At 50.0% G+C, this 12,802-nt stretch overlaps 1 non-coding gene across 1 annotated transcript; it reads left to right on the top strand.

Moving 5' to 3' along the window:
- Positions 1-1,234: 1,234 nt before the first annotated feature.
- Trnat-cgu (transfer RNA threonine (anticodon CGU)) lies at positions 1,235-1,307 on the top strand. The gene has a single exon. It is a non-coding gene; the product is annotated as a tRNA-Thr (tRNA).
- Positions 1,308-12,802: the final 11,495 nt, after the last annotated feature.

Genomic DNA, 12,802 nt, shown 5'->3' with positions numbered 1-12,802 from the left:
AATCCGAAAGGGAAATGAGGGGCTCGTTGAATTACTACAGAAATAAGGATAGACAGTCAAGAACGCCAGAAGTCTAGGTTCTGGAAGTCTTGGGACCATACGTAGCTTAAGAGGGTTCAACGCTAGTCGTCCGCTGTCGACATTTCGTAGACGCTCGAGTCACGGCCCTGGGGTAAAAAGAAGGTCCCCTTCATCCCGAGTAGGCGGAGTGGCGCTGGCTACCACGCCCAAGCGCAGGAAACAATTACCTTAAAGGGACAGACAACCGACTTTTGTCGAGTATATATTCTCTATCCCAAATGAAAGGGTATCACTTAAAGCACCTTGACGAGAAACGGTTTTGCTGATGACGCCCTAGAACTTTTTAAATCGAATTTTTTTATCTACGAGCCGTATGTGTCCCTCCCAAAACTAATGCCAGCAACCATGACATCAAGTAGCTCGGCAACATACTTTTGTCTGTATGCGAAATAAAAAACAATATTTAAAAACTTGTTCCCAGCTAAAAAAGTTTGAATCGCAGGCTTTCCTGTTCCTGTATGTGTTTTTTTTAATGCAACGGTCTATTTTGCACGAATGCGCCATCTGTTGGGATAGACGATAGATAGAATCTGGCTTCACGTCGTGGAGGCGGGAAGTTCGATTCTCCCCGGGCGCGACGTTCTTTTTTTTTTTTTTTTTTAAGCTGCCGTTGGCGTATTTGGAAACTGAAATCAAATATTTTGGCAGAACAAACGCCTCTGCCTCAGGCAGAATCGTCAAAGCTCCTTCACCGGGTCTGTTTACTGAACGCTGCCGTTGATTCTGGGCATGGAGGCTCAGTTAGCCACACTGAGAGCAACCCAGCGGCGGCGGGCGGCGTGTCTAAAAAAATTTCAAAATAATGCTAAAAAATACATATGCAATTTAACCTTATACAAATACTTGTGTTAAAAGGTTTTCAATACGTAAATAAACGTTTTAGCAGTTACAGTAGCTGCTAGGTTTGCAGGTCACGTGACAGGGATACATATTGTAGTTCCAAGTTTCGACACTACGAACCGCCACCCTTCCGTTTTCAGGAAGTTTGCTGCCAAATTAAAATTATTTCCGCCAGTTTGTTTAGAAATTGCTTGTGGTTACCGGGCTATATAAAACGCTGGCTTTCATATGAGCTAGAGAACATATACGCGACAAAAATCGGTTGTCTCTCCCTTTAACGTAAATACCTCAGAAAGTGGAGGGGAGCACAGCCCCGCTGGTAGCGCAGTGGTCATCGCTCCAGACGCGTATTCTGGAGGTCGTGGGTTCGGATCCCACCCGGCGGGCATGTTTTTCTCCCCTTTCTTTCTTTCTTTCTTTCTTTCTTTCTTTCTTTCTTTCTATCAATACTCTGTACCTGTTTCAACGATTATAATAGACCTACCACATTCTCCTCTTGTCTTTTCTTGGTGTTCTTGACTGGTTACCCTTATTTATGTAGCAATTCAACGAGCCCCTAATTTCCCCTTCTAATTCGCTACATGCATAGCGAGGGTCTCGGCTCCGGCAGTCTTGGTGCCATGGGTAGCTTAAGAGGGTTCAACGCTGGTCGACCACTCCCGATATGTCGTACACGTTCGATTCATGGCCCGGGGGGTTAAAAATAAGGTCCCCTTCACCCAGAGTAGTCGTAGAGGCACTGGCTACCCACCCAAGCGCAGAAAACAACACTTTTACCTTTATCTTTATCTTTATATTTAGCCTGGTTATGTCCACTGCAGGAGGAAGGCTTCTCCCAAAGGATCTGCAGCCACGCCTATCGAGTGCCTGAATGCCGATAGTGTGATTGAATAATCATTGGGAGGTTGTCAGCCAATGTACTCAACGAGGGTTGATAAATCCTTGTCTGGTGAGGGAATGCTGCTTGCGTCCCAAGGAGCCTCACCTAGCATGGTTGAACCTATCTAGTACAGCCTCCCGTGGTATCCGGTAGCGTTATATACCGGACCAAGCAGTATTTCGAACCTGGAACAACGCTGCAGGACGGCGCTTTGTGGCAGGTGGATTGCAAGGAGAGCAGCAAGGCTTCCTCTGCGCTTACTCTGCCCCGAAGCGTTATGTATAGGCCAAAATTTGGACAAGGTAGCGGCCGGACTCCAGTGCCAGCGTTTCGACAGGAAGTCTTGCGTACTTCATGAAGCTACCATGGTCATCCCCAGTTGGCATGCTCTACAAAGAGGCGGCAGGTCCCCTCAGAGACGGAGTGAGCAAGAAGGGGGCTTTGGCGAGAGAGAAGCAGCGTGCGAAAGCAGAATCTGATTGAGGTGAGTGCTTTATTTAATGACCATGGTTGCCCTAAGGCAGGCAATTCTTGGCGAAACGTCAGCACAGGCACAGGACTGAGGCTGCTACATTGTCCACAGTTTTGCCTCATTCGCCTACCATATTCGTCTTGTTGCATATCATACGGCGTAGACTAGCTAGAGTGAAGACGTTTCTACGCACATGCGTACAGACATACTTCGGGGTGACTCACTCCACGGAAGGGCGCCAGCTCTAAATCACAGAACCATCATTAGATGCCTGACTAAGGAATGCGGGAATCGCGCTCACTCACAATTGCGTTCGTCCCCCCAAAGCGCTCCCATGAAGTCGGCGGGTCCCTAGCTCCGCGCAGCTGCCACGACTACTCCGAGCGCTCACCGATCTGCAGAGAAGGGGCACCTAATGAACGCCGCGGACACAGGCCGCTCCACCTCCAAGAGCCGGGGTGGGTCGCCCCGAGTGTGTGGGTCACTGCGTCCATTCAAGCCCCGGCCGCATCACTCTCTGGCTGGCTCCACCGGCCTTCGGTTGGACGAGTGCAGGTGCGGGCAGTGGGTGTTCTGCGCGGCGTGCGCTGCGTCACCACCACAGCTCCCTGAGCGGATCTGGGGTCGTTGGCAGTCAACAACGGCGGTACTACTGCGTACACGTTCAAGGCGCGAGTAAGATGCGGGCGTGTCGTGTTGGGTTTGCTTTCAGGTCCACTCACGAACTAATTGTTCAACGGCGACAAGTGAGAACATTGTAGAGGTATTATTATTAATATTGATTACAGCAGAGTTGTTTAAGCTTAAGCTTGGTCCGTTCGCGTTAGCAAAAAAAAAAAAAAAACCCAAGGAAAACTCCCCCGGCGCGAGGTACCCGGCACGACGTTCGCGCAGTAGCTTTAGCACAAAAAAAAAAAAAAAAAAAAAACGAGCGCACGTGAGGAGCTTCCGGCGTACCGCAATAGATGAGTGGGAAGGCGTCCAAATGATCTTGACTGTTCTTTCAGGAGGGTTTTGGGTCAGGATTCGTAGGGCTTTTTTGAGTCCTGGACTGAGTCCTGGACTGAAGACTCCGTCCATATACCAGCTCGATCTCACTGTTAAATAAAGGTTTCTCCTCCTCCTCCTCCTACGCCTCCTCCTCCTCCTCCTCCTCAGCATACGGAAAAAGTTATACAACATTAAAGAAAGGTCCAAGGGCCTTCATATTTTAATATGACTGCTTACAGTTCCCCCCAAAATACGTCTTCTCAACAATGCATCTGCGTTCAGAGGTGAAACCACCGCTCAGCAGGTAAAAAACAAGCAAATGCCTGCGCTCGTGTGCGCGTGCCTCGCGGCGACCGCCCAGCGTTACCGGCGAATGTCTGTCAAGCCAAGCATACCCACTTAGGAAGACTGATAAAAAACTCCCACCTCCCCTCGCGGGAACCCCTGTGTAGATGCGACGCATAGGTGGAGCGGCGAAGGGACCGCGTTTTATAGCGCGCATAACGTTGAGGGGACTGCGTAAGCCGGTCCCAGTCGATGACGACGTTGGCGTACTTGTAAAGCGGCGTGGACTCTAGGTGTTTGAGCCAAGCGTGGATGTTGCTTCGCCGGAGAACGGCACACCGGTTATATGCGCAGCGCGCCCGAAGGAGAGGAAACCGCGGAAGAGAGAGTACTGCACATGCGCCGGCCCCAGCGCGTCTGCCGCGGCTATGACGCAACGTGCCGCGGCTATGACGCAACACAATCCAACACAATCCACTTTAATCCAATCCAATCCAATCAAAATCCAAGCCAAGCCAATCCAATCGAATCCAATCCAATGCCCCTCGCGAGATAGTGTTCGCTATCGGAGAGGAGAGGGGGGTGAGCGGCGGAGAGTGCAGCTGGCGTGGCGAGGAGAATGGGGAGGGGTGGACAACGCCGACGACAACTACGACGACGCCGGAGGGACAAGGCGAGTGAATCAGATGCTCTGCATCTAAAACACCAGTGTTCGCCGTAAGCGTGGCAACACTTGCTTGGAACGAGACAGACTCCATCGTTCGCCGTAATAGCGGCAACAATTGCTCAGAACGAGAAAGACACGTCATAGCGCACGCCCCTCCAAGGTGATGTCCAATGATTATCACGTCAAAAAAAAAAAAAATCACGCCATATCCACGGAATGAATGATGATAAGTGGGGCGAAGCTCGAGAGGGGGAGATCATCGGTAACCGTAACTCTCCCGTGAAAGTTCGCCCATTACATCATTAAGAAAGACGTAAGACTGTGTGCGTACATTGTACAAATCAACTTTTATTTTCGGAGTCAATGCTCCCAGGCCCAGACCTGGTGAAAGACCCCGCGCCATCGAGGACCACCCCGCAGCTCCACCACAATTTGTCACGTAGGATGGGGACACAACGGTAAAGAAAGAACTTTTATTTAGGGCGAACTTGTCCCCCCCCCCCCCCCCCCCCCCCCCCCCCCCCACCACCCCCCCCCCCCCCCCCCCCCACCCCCCCCCCCCCCCCCCCCCCCCCACCCCCCCCCCCCCCCCCCCCCCCCCCCACCCCCCCCCAGACAAGAGGAAACGAGCAAAGGTCCTTGCGTCTCGTTCGATCTCCGAGAACGAATGCCTGCGTTCGTGGCGTGTGATCTCCCTCTCGCAGTGCACGTGCGCTCGCGCCTCCGTTGGCGAACGCAGACAAGCTCGCGCTCCCGGTGCCGAGTTTGCGCCGGTTGCAGCCGGTTCTTGCGCGTGCAACGCGGCCCACTTTGCGACATCTCCGAAAGCATGAGGCGGTCACGTACCACGAGACACAAGGGATGGACAGACCCATGGCTTCAGGAGCTTCGCCCCTAAAAAAAAATGAAGAAGGCTGACACCTGCAGCAACAATGATGGAGTAAAGGACGTCGCAGCAGCGAAGAAGAAGCAAATCGGCTGCAGTCGTGACTTAAACAGTCGTGATGGCGGTGAGGGTTGCGTACAGCTTCACTTCCTTCAAGTCGTACACGCTAATGTGAGCTTCCTTCTTTTTTTTATTTTATTATTATTATTTTTTTTCACTTTGTTCTCCACTGCTGGTCTTAACTACGCCTACTCATTTTTCCCTCTCCTTCTTTCACCACAGAGTAGCATGTTGGCGAACTCATGTCGGCGAACCTCTCTACGTTTTCCTCTTCGATAAAGTCTGCCTCTCTCTCTCTCTCTCTCTGGTTACAGCCTCACTTTATACTCATCTCCATCGCCACCACCTCTTTAACGAGTGACTTACACTGCTCGCCAAGCGCGGCGCAGCCAAGCGCATGCCTTCACATGGGGGCATACACGTGCAGGCAGGCTTCTCGTGCTCATCGCTGACGTACCCGTTCTGCTGGGGGGGGGGATTTAAGTGTGGAAGTCTCACGGCCCGATGCGACCTGACTGCTGTCCTATGCGGTCGAGCGGTATAGATGTGTTACACAGACAGTAAGATGCCTACGATGTGGGAGGCAAGCGGACAGCGCGGTGTTTGTCCCCTAGAGTAAAGCTCTAGTCCTCCAAAATTTCATTCCGTTAATTAGCTAGAAAGTAAGTAAGCTCAATCGCAAATTATGAAAACGTGTCTTGTTTCGTGCACGCCTTTGACTGCGCCCAGCTTCGCTGATCACCCTTTTAACAGCAGAGCTGTTTGAGCTCTTGGCTGCGCCGTGCATAAACAAACAAACAAAAAAAAGAACAAGAAAATACCAAGCGCACGTGAGCGTTCACCTGGAATCGTCCAACTCGACCTTCGAGAACACTCTGCCCAGCGTTCGGGGCGTGATCTCTCGCGTACTATTCTCTTCGCCAGTTCACTTGCGTTCGCGCCTGAAGTGGGGAGCACAGAGCAGCTCGCGCTGCAGACACCGAGTTCGCGAAGCCTGTTGCCGCCGGTTCTAGCATCTGCTAACTCCATGCACCGTGCACATGGGGGGATGGGGCGACAAAAGAAGATCCAGACGTCCGACGAAGAGGCGGCCTATCAGGAAGCGCACCGCGCTGCCACGCGAGAATGCAAACGGCGACGACGAGCCGAGGACCCCTAACGGGTGCGTGCCAGTGAGCGTTTGAGCAAACAGCGTAGCCGACAAAACGACCACGGCTACTGAGTCACGGACAACTTTCAGCGTCAGGTCCATCGGTCCCTGGGCGGCGCGAACGGCCGCTTTCAGCGAGAATTCCTGGGCATAGAGTTCGGGAACAGCTGCCGCGTCTGCGACCGGCTTTGGTTCGACGTGAACTTGTCTAGCATAAGCTCCGTGCGCAGCGCTGAGCAAAAGGAGGTGGCCTTGCAAGTTTTACGCGAAGCCTTTCCGTCCGTTCAGAAGTCCGAAGAGATTGACGTGTGCAGGACGTGCCGGGACTCCCTACCGAAAGGCAATTTGCCCCAGTTCAGTACCACGAACGGGTTACTTTACTCTGCGTTTGATTTGTTCTTCTGTCCGAATGCCGCCTGGCAAAAGTATTTAACAATTTTTTGTTAAACAGTTTGACACACCCCTTGATACGGCAGATATTTTAGAAATAGCCCAATCAGCTAGTGAGCAACAGAGCATGTTTCTGTGTCCAATAAACGACCAGGACGTTTTGTCTGCAATCTTAAATAAAAAAAGCAGCGTGTGTGACGTAGACGACATAAAAGTAGCCCCTATCAAATATATTGCTGACGTGATAGCACGTCACCTAGTGCATATATCAAATCTTATACTGTCCTTAGGAGTCTTTCCTAAGAAGTTGAAAATCGGGAAAGGCACGATAACCAACCAGAACTTTAACCAGCTTATCCTAGCCCCCTTCCCCCCCCCCCCCCCCCCCCCCGAAAAAAGAAAACGTTGCAAGGATAATAGCAAATGTGCCATTTAATTTCCAGACGCCCGAACTTTTCAAGAAATTTAAAATGTATGAAGATTGCAATTACTACGAATACCGGTTGGCCCAGTCATATCTTGCAGCTATAAAAAATAACACCCGCTTTCACGAGGGCTTAGCGAAATTAAAGAAAAATATTACAGCATACAACACACGCAATCCAGACACATGGTAAACTCCTACACCCCACAACAACTACGACAGTCAATCTATAATATTCACTTTACCCAAATTGAATAACTTTACAAGTAACTCAGTTGAGATTGGTAAATTTTCTAAATCGGAATTGAAGGAATATTTTTGTAACACGTGTTACATATCTGTTGTATTTTTGTTGTTGTAAGTACCTGTGACATGCACCTGTTGTTCATTTTGCTGCATCTGTTACCCTGCTAACCATGACTTTTTAGCACTTTTTGTTACATTTACTTGACACGTGTTTCAAGCTTTCTTTTTTTTCTTTTTCCTGTTCCCTTTGATCTGTTCGACGACGTTGCTGTCAACCACATGGGGGCTTCCGCTCCGTCAAGCTGTTCCGTGCAGCTTTTTGTGGCTACTCCTGTCCCTGTACCTATCTGTAAGGCAAATAAAGTTGATTTGATTGAGGTATTCATTGATTGTGCTGACGAGCGCCATATTTACACACAGGGTAAATGGTTCTCAGTGACTTATATCACGCTTGTCGAGTTTACATACTGAGATGAACACAGGTCCGCCGTGACAGGCTTGCACCGCTGTGTGAACTGGCTGTGATTGGATTGGATTGGAAAATCCAATTACAGCCAGTTTGCACAGCGGTGCAAGCCTGATTTTTTTTTTTTCATGGAGTCGAAGGGCACTGATTTATTTTGCTTTGTAAATGAATAATATTTGTGCGCCCAAAATAGAAGATGCATGCAACGGACAGTCGAGCCCTTAGCGGCAGATTATGAGCTTTCGGTATATCCGATGGTGCTTCAGCTTCGTCTCAATCACATTTGCGTCTTGCTTGTCATCAACTTCCCCCTCGTCTACGTCGTGCCCCGGCCGCTGGACGAGAGCGTGCGCCTTTCATCCAGCGCACGCGACGCCGAGAAGCTCCTCTTCCCGCGCGCTGCTGCCGTTCGCATTCCCGTCGAGTCGCCTCCCGCTGTCTGCGACGCGTTCTCCCGACTGGACCTTTCACCACCATTAGCTGCCTCTAACCGCAGAGAAAGACTCTCCAACTGTTTGCGCTTTCACTCGGAGCGCTCGGCCGTGTGCTTCGGGGCGCCGCGCGTGATCGCGTGGGTGGACTCCCGCTTTCGTGTGCTGTGGGTGGCAATTATTTGTTTGTTTGTCTGTTTGTCTTGTGGCGTCCCTCGTAGCTTTATCCTCCTTCCCCCTCTCCGTTCACATGTTCTCTTGCGTGGGCCGCTAATGAATTCCACCGCCCTCAAGTGTGTTGTGTACTATGGCGCACTGGTCGCCACTGGGATGCCGCATGGGAAAGTGCTAAGCACGATTTTCTGGCTATGAGTCCGCGCCGATGCGTGAAGGGGGCGGAGTGGGCATTAATGGCGCGTTCATAGCGGGACGGGGGGTCGCCGTCTCTCGCGGCTCGCCGCAGAGCGCGGTTGTGGCGACACCTTCAACGGCAATAGCAGCGCAGAGAAGTAAAACAGGCATTCGCGCACCATTTTATGCAGCGTCATTGCGCTTGATGCAGTTGCGGTGTGATTTAGACACGGCCAAGGCATTGGCGACATTGTTGTTTCCAAGGGTGCGTTCGCATGCATGCGATACTACTGTTACAAAATCAACCAGTCCACCACGCCATTGTGCCGAGAGTGTGATGTGCGTGAAGATCTGAAACACCTAATATGTGACTGTGCGCAATTCAGTACGCAGAGTGCGTCTCGCAGTATCTCTGGGCCGGTCGCTCTCCGTAGGTCTAGAACTAAGGGACGTATTAGGTCTGTGGAATTCTTCCAAACGTGCCTGTCGTGCTACAAGAGCTTTATTGACCTATCTAAAAGCCAAAAGCCTTGAGCAGCCTTTATAAATAGTTAATATCATGTGTGTTCCTCTTCATAATTATAATAATCATTTTCCTACCGCATTCATCTGGCGTAGCAAGCCAGGCGGCTTAGCTCGGCTGACATCGCCAGACTCATTAAAGATTGTTCTCTCTCTCTCCAAGGGTGCGTTGTAAGGAAACGATTAAAAACAAAAATTGTTGCACACCTAAGCGCACTCTATGCGAAAGCATTAGTGGTCAATTGCGAAGCGGATATGGTGGATTGGAGTGCAACGCCATTTTTGTCGGCCTACCACCCACAGTGGAACGATCTTAGAGATTGCTAAGCAGTCCATTCAAACGAGACTGGGGCAGGTGATACCGACTGCATGGGGGAAACACTTAAAGGCAAGCAAGGAATTTTTAACGCGTTCCTCCAGTCTCCGGCCGGAATATTATGTTGTATACTGATCGGACATGAAGTTGTTTACGGTCGAAATCCAAAGTTCAACGCCACCGCCAATTTTAAAGGGGTTATGAAGACGAAATACAAGTTTCTTTTATTCAAAAGCTTTAGTGTTTTTAAAAAGTACCTTCACTTATTTTCCTGCAGCACATGATGCATCCTGCAGCACTGGGAAATTAAACAATTTAGGCCAAAATTTCAATTCTCCCGTTGCATCATACGTTAAGTGACGTCAGTAATGACGCGTCCAGGGCAGGTGCCCTAAATGAAAGTATGGTGACCGGCGCTGCCGCCATCTCACAGACGTCCATTTTGTTGCCTTGTTTATTGTCTGTTTTCATAGATGGCGCAGCGATAGCGTACTGAAACTGCTGTTCGCTTTTTTTTTTCTGACCGGACTTGAATACCTGCGGTATTTTCGTCACGGTTAATAGTAGTCGCTACGTGAAACATCAGGTATGACTAGTCAAACATGGCCACGTAAGTGGCCGTGTCGCTGATTTCAGTAGGACAGTGCCGTGTCAGACAAACCCGGACAAATCAGGAGCCCTCCACTATGGCACGCCTCATCACCTGTGTAGAATCGGCGCGTTAAACATCATCATCAAGATTCATCATCATCATCATGAGCCTACGCAGGTCCACTGCAGTAAAAAGGCCTCTCTCACTGACCTCCAACAGCTCCTGTCCTCGTCAATCATGAGTCAATAACGTCCGTTGGATTTGCAAACCGTTCGCTCACTTTTAGCTAAATTTAGCGTAAAAAAATTAGTTTTTTGATTGGCTGGTTCACTGCGGGGCGTGGTCCCGTCGCTTTGACGGAACGGAAACTTAGAGCTCGGCTTCTCGTCGCCGTCGCACCATCTTCGGCGAGAAATCGCCCGAGAAACCGTCGCCTATGACGGAAGACGGTGACGTGACGGTGACTTGACAGGGTGAAAAACGGCTGTGTGAATGATGGCTTAGGTGTCCCAACAAATGCGAAAAGTGAGCGCAGTCGTTTTCGTTGTCGGCGGCGTCGACACAAATGGTTCTAAAATGGCCGCCGCTGCGAAGTGAAACTAGGTTGGGTTTGTATGGAATTTGAACCCGGGTGGCCAGAGCAGCGGCCGGTTGCACTAATCCGGAACCCTGCCAGATTTGAGCAAGAACCACCCCGATGCGTGTCCGTGACAGGTGCACGGGGAGGCACGTGCGTAGAACGGGTGCGCGCTGAGGACAGCCCTGCCCGGGGTGCGGGAAGCTGCCATGCGAATTGCGGCTGTGGCCTTCCTGTCGGAGAAAGTCGCGTCAAAAGACGAAAAAACTGGTTGATTCCTCTGTCATAGGAATCAGTAAAACTCGAAAGTGAAATGTGCAGCGAAATCTGCAGCTGAGCATGATTTGCGGGCCGGCGGCTGTCTTGTGGATGTGCTTGGCGAGCGACGTCCTGCTGGCGGGTCGCTTCGGCAAAAGTGTACTGGCGTCATTTCTTGCTGTATACCGGCATAAATCTTGGCGTACACCGGCACAAAACGCTTTCTTGTTAAAATATAAAACCCGAAAACGAACAACCATGAGTATAACGTACTCTTTAGTACTAAAGGTTGCTTCCCCGCACGAAGACCCTTTGTACCGAAATGCACCCTGTAAAGGCCGCTTGCTTAGTTATGCAGGCGTCACTTCCGTGACGGATATGACGACAGCGAAATCTTCGTGTATCCGGGAATAAAACACTTTCGTGTTAAAAACAAAAGCGAAAAAAAAAAAGTCCGCGTTTCATTTCGTTGTAAATGTCAAAGAAAGACGATAGTCAGGTGGCGCCCCTGCCAAGTAAAGGCCTCCCTTATCTTTCCTGCTCCCCTCTCATGCTGTTCCTCTCCCGCCTCGTTACCCCCAAGATAACACGCTAGAGGTTTGCTCAAGTCAATTTAAATTTACCGCGTTCCACTGCTCCAACTCGGGTGCTTCGATGCCTGCGCTGCCGTATTGCGGAGACGCGTGTGAATCGAGGTACCCTCCTGCCATGTTGCCCTACCACGTTGCCCTACCACGTTGCCCTACTCCTTTACTCCACGAGCGTTTCAAGCGGAACGTGGAACCTATCTCGTGGAACCTTGCTGTTGCCTTTGATTTCTTAAATGCCACCAGGAGCGGTAGTAGCGCGGGTAACAGCAGGCGACGGTTTTCGCAGTTGATGTAGTATTGCATTTGTTATCGCAAAAACCAAGCATCCATAAATTTTTCAATAGACGACAACTGCAAATATCACTTAGGTATGGATTTTATGTTTTATATCCGTATAATTTCCTGTTCTAGTTCAACAATGTGGACAAGCATAAACATTGAAACCGGACTCAGACATTTAGATTTGGCTGTGGGTATATAAGACTATTGCGCAGCTTCTGTTTCTCTTTGGCCTGGTGGCTGAATCGAGTCACAGACAGACAGAAAACAGACATACACACAGACCAAAATGTATGCATTTAAGTAGCCCAAGAAAGACTACCGTCTGTAAAAAATACGCTAACGCGATGAAGCAGTAAAGACGTCTTGATAATCGCTAGAATTTCGCCTAGCGGTTATTATTTTTTTATTCAACTACTGGCTGTATGAGCAGTACCGAAATGCCTGCGGACACCGGCTTTGTATTCTACCCCAGCAACATCGCGGGCGCCTGGGCGGGAAATCGATCTTACAGCCACGTGCCAAGTACCACAATGCGTTACTCAACGCGGCGGACAGCAGCGGGTAAAAAATCGAAATAGACACGTCGCCGGTTTGTTAAAACCGACCTTATTTTTTACTTTGCGCCAGAAAGCAATGCCAGTGCTCTCCGCGATAGCTTTTATATATAGTGGTGTGCGTTTGGACGGACCAGTGTTTCCGCGCAAATATACCGAGACGCGCTGCTTGGAAACGCTTACCTCAGGAAAAGAGCTCTTTGCCACAAAGGAAAAATAACAGAAAAATGTTGGGCCTCTTTTCGGTTGAAGCAGTCTTCGTCGAAGACACTATAGTATATTCCATCCTTCCCGCTATTCAAGCACTATGCTTAGTTCGGAGGTCGGTCTTTAAGGTGATTTCTGAAAACTTTTTTTTTTAAATCTTGAGTCCCGCGCAAAACAAGAGAAAAGAAAGAAACTGTTAGACCTCTGCCGCAGAGGAAGCTGGCCTACCCTTCTAAAGAATGACCACCGCAAAAGGTCGCACCGAGAACGGGGTAACCATAATGA

Source organism: Haemaphysalis longicornis, unplaced genomic scaffold, assembly GCF_048455015.1.
Source record: "Haemaphysalis longicornis isolate Haplotype H1 unplaced genomic scaffold, Haemaphysalis longicornis Haplotype H1 scaffold_3, whole genome shotgun sequence".
NCBI classification, from domain to species: domain Eukaryota; kingdom Metazoa; phylum Arthropoda; class Arachnida; order Ixodida; family Ixodidae; genus Haemaphysalis; species Haemaphysalis longicornis.
This window is presented reverse-complemented; position numbering and strand designations above follow the sequence as displayed.